At 37.1% G+C, this 4,259-nt stretch overlaps 1 pseudogene; it reads right to left on the bottom strand.

Moving 5' to 3' along the window:
- Nucleotides 1-1,175: 1,175 nt before the first annotated feature.
- On the bottom strand, nucleotides 1,176-1,565 carry LOC105526668 (annotated as a pseudogene).
- Nucleotides 1,566-4,259: the final 2,694 nt, after the last annotated feature.

Below are 4,259 nucleotides of genomic sequence, written 5' to 3'. Positions count from 1 at the left end.
TCCAGGCTGCTTACAAAGGAGCGAGAGGGTTTTATCTCCATGTCAGGTAAGCAGAATAACAAGACAATAAAAGCTCAGAAAAGCCAAGCCTCCTGGGAGATACTCAACTCAAAGACCAGAGCTGAAGAGCTAATGCTAAACAGAAACTGAGGAGCGTGCCACAGCCTGGAGCACCAAGGACTGGTGCTAAAGAAGTTTCCAAGTAGTATTGTTTCTGTCTTCATTTGCAGGCCTGACCTCCTCAAAATAAAAATGGAAAGATGGAGAGACAGAAAAGAAGAGGCAGGGAAAGACGGCTGTTGACTCGTGAATGCCTGAGAGGAAGGCAGTATATCCCATCTGGGGCTTTGATGCTGCATCTTGGCTTTTCTCCAAATCACTTCTCCAGTTCACTCCACCTACCACTTTCCTTCACCGAAACAAGCCTAAATATACTTCTTCTTTTTCCTTTTTTTTTTTTGTTTGACACTGAGTCTCACTCTGTTACCCAAGCTGGAGTGCAATGGCGCGATCTCGGCTCACTACAACCTCCACCTCCCGAGTTCAAGTGATTCTCGCGCCTCAGCCTCCTGAGTAGCTGGGATTACCAGCACCTGCTGTCATGCCCGGCTAATTTTTGTATTTTTGTAGAGAGGGGGTTTCACCATGTTGGCCACGCTGGTCTTGAACTCTTGACCTCAGGTGATCCACCCGCCTCAGCCTCCCAAAGTGGTAGGATTACAGGTGTGAGCCACCGTGCCTGGCCTCTAAATATACTTCTAAATGAAAAAAGCAAACTGCTCCTTGAGCTGGCACTAGTGGGTAGTTTGAAAAAAACAGATGAGGAATTCAAGAATATAATTCTACTTATCTTGGCATCTGGAGAAAAGATGTACCAGTATTATTTTTTAAGATCCTTTACCTTTTAAAAATAAACTTTTAATCTTACAGCTGCTTTGGATCTACAGAAAAATTATGATGATAGTGCAGACAGTCCTCATATGCTCCACACCTACTGCCCCCTATTATTTTTTTAATATGAAAAGACATTTCATTATTCTGACTTTACTATATAACATGTTAGTGAACACCCCAGATTGCATTTTCTCAAATGGCAAATGAAGAACATTTCTCTTTGATTCCCCTGAGTACTTCAGTCATCTGTCTTTTAGAAGATCTAGTTTCTTGCAACGTCTTTAGTGTTGTCCGTGAGGATACCGACAGTGTGTAACAGTAAAGAACGTTTTGCTAAGTTGTCCTCTCATTGGTCTTTGCTCAAGGTGTTCACCTTCTTCTTCCAGTCTGGTTTTCAGCACTTGATCTTGTATTTCTTCATTATTGTGCACAGAATCTGGTTGAAGGATGGATTTTGTGTGTTCATAGGGAATGTCCACAGAAGAGTGGTAGCAGGCTCACGTCCTGCCGTTGGAAGTCACAGCAAGCTCTGCTTTGCAATGATAGTCATCAGGTGGAGAAGAATACATAGATTTATAACACACACGATATAAAGCTCCATTTTGCATTGGAAATAAATGTTTCAAGACAATTTGCTTTACTATCATCTATTTTACTGCTGGTACAGCCATGGGGTATTGAGATGCTTATCAGGTGGTATAAACATCTTCAAAAAGGATGTTTTGAAGAGAAAATGCTTTGAAAATTTGCTTCTAGGCACACCAGTTTTCATCACTTGACAGCTCCTCAGCTCAAGTCTGCCGTCTTGTTGCCCCCAATATTAACATCTTACATTTGTGTGGTGCATTTGTTACAATTAATGAACCAACATTGTTACTATTCACTTAAAGCTCATAATGGATTCATATTTTCTCCGTTTTTACCCAATGTATTTTTTCTGTTCCAGTAACCCATCTAGGATCTCACACTACATTTAGTTGTCATTTGCTCTTAGGTGCCTCTTGGCTGTGACAGTATCTCTGACTTTCCTTGTTTTTGATGACCTTGATAGTTTTGAGGAGTCCTGGTCAGGAATTTTGTGGAATGTCCCTTAATTGGGATTCAAAGGATGTTACTCTCACGATTAGGCTAGGGTTATGGGTTTTTGGGAAGAAGCCCTTTAACTCTTTCATCTTGGTGTCTGAACATCAGATGTTTGTTCCTTTGAATCTCTTCAAAGCCAAATGGCTTTGGGCAGCACAAAATACTCTGGGCGTGTGTTGCTCTGTCTCCCTGCACATTTATTTGCCTTCTAGCACCTTTTGCTGTTTACTCTGCTAAAGAATAGAAACATATTTAGAAACTGGGAATGTACTTGGCAATGGCATCTGAAAGGTGTATATGAAACTCATGTCTAATTATAGTTGTTATACAGGGAGATTTCAAAAATTAAACATCAGTAGTTGATTATTTTAGTCACACATATGTATGGTACATAAATTTTCTTGCCCTATCAAATAGGAGATCTAGATTTTTTTTCTGAGATAATTTGTAGCCTTTTCCGTTTATAATTCTAGTTGCTAGAGGAATCAGCATCATCTTTAACAAGAGTGATTCAGTATTAGAAAATTTAATAACATAATCCTTCATATTAAGACAACTAAAGAGAAAAAGGTCATATAATCTTCACAGAGGCAGATAAGGCACCTGATAAACTTAACACTTATAAAATATACATTGATGACTATTTTGTTTTTTAAATATGTATGATTATATGTAATTACATATATCATTATATATGGTTATATATGGTATATCATTTATTGAAATATATAAATAATGTATACTTTATATTCATATGTGTTTTTTAATGTTATATATGTGATTATGTGTGTGTGTGTGTGTATTTTAGCTCAAAAGCCAGCATCTTATTTAATATGATAGCACTGGAGACTTTCCATTAAAGTAAGGAGCAAGGCAAGGGATAGTCATGATCTCCACTGCTATTTAATACTGGGCTGGAGGTCCTAGTCTATACAATTAGATAAGAACAAGCAATTAGAAGAATAAAAATTGGAAAGAAAGAGATGTAAGTATCTCTGTCAAATCAGTGTCAATGTGTAGATGAGGGGTGTCCGATCTTTTGGCTTCCCTGGGTCACACTGAAGAAAAAGAATTGTCTTGGTCCACACCTAAAATACACTAACACTAACAATAGCTGGTGAGCTAAGAGAAAAAATTTGCAAAAAAAATCTCATACTGTTTTAAGAAAGTTTACAAATTTCTGTTTACAAAGCTGTCCTGGGCCCCATGTGGCCTGCAGGCTGTGCGTTGGCTTTAAGCTTGGTGTAGACCTTATCTGAATCCTCATTCAAACACAAAAACTGAAAAAAAAATTATTTTTATAATAAAGCTATTGGAAATTCGAACATTGACTGGATACTGGCTAATAGCAATCACTAGTGAATTACCACTACGTTTAAGTACGATAATGGCACTGTGTTTTTTTTAAACGTTCTTCTCTTTAAAAGATACCTGATGAAATATGTGTAGATAAATGATATATGGGAGAATGTAGAATCTATATTATCTATAACTACCCCACAGATAAAACAAGATTGTCCACGAGTAGACAATTGTTGAAGCTGGGTGATGGGTTCATGGAGCTCATTATACTATTCTTCCTACTCTTGTATGAGTCTGAAATTTTCCACAATAAAAATTTAGAACAAGATTAAAACAAATAAGACAAAATAGTATCATGCATGTAATCTTAATGGTGAGTACATAGTCATTGTATTATTTTCCATTCTTTTTATCTTTGAAATGCTTATAATTAAAATCAAAACAATTTACAAATACACAAATTATTTTGATTTTAATTATGAGCAATTCAAAGATAAAAAAGAATAGAAAGATTAGCTGTACAGATACTTCAATTGAGGGAGGGTTTTTTTTTTTAACTCTATAAAATCTTATTTCTTAAAAAAAAAAAAAGAAAGAAAAAAAAAAGGCCTAAAGTAAATAAGTGTATTAGTTCAGCTTCACACTACTATAACTGCCCCAGACTGGGTAATTTATAAATAAAAGAGGTTGAATTGACTCACAGTTGCAAATGACTGGGGAGGCCTCAGGAAACTTATACAATCATGGCAGAAGGGAAAGCAAACCTATCCTTCTTCACAAGGTGGCAGGAGAGAGAAGTGCAAAGCAAACGGGGAACAGACCCTTATAAAACCATCAGATATTGTTGAGAACTCACTATCACAAGACAACAGCATGGGAGAACTGCCCCCATGATCCAATCACCTCCTCCAACACCTGGGATTACCGTTCCCTCCTCCAACACCTGGGGATTACAGTTGAGATTACAATTCAAGATGAGA

The sequence above is a fragment of the Colobus angolensis genome, unplaced genomic scaffold, assembly GCF_000951035.1.
Source record: "Colobus angolensis palliatus isolate OR3802 unplaced genomic scaffold, Cang.pa_1.0 Scaffold6, whole genome shotgun sequence".
Taxonomy (NCBI): domain Eukaryota; kingdom Metazoa; phylum Chordata; class Mammalia; order Primates; family Cercopithecidae; genus Colobus; species Colobus angolensis.
The sequence above is the reverse complement of the archived record's forward strand: the minus strand, read 5'-3'. Positions and strand labels throughout refer to the sequence as shown.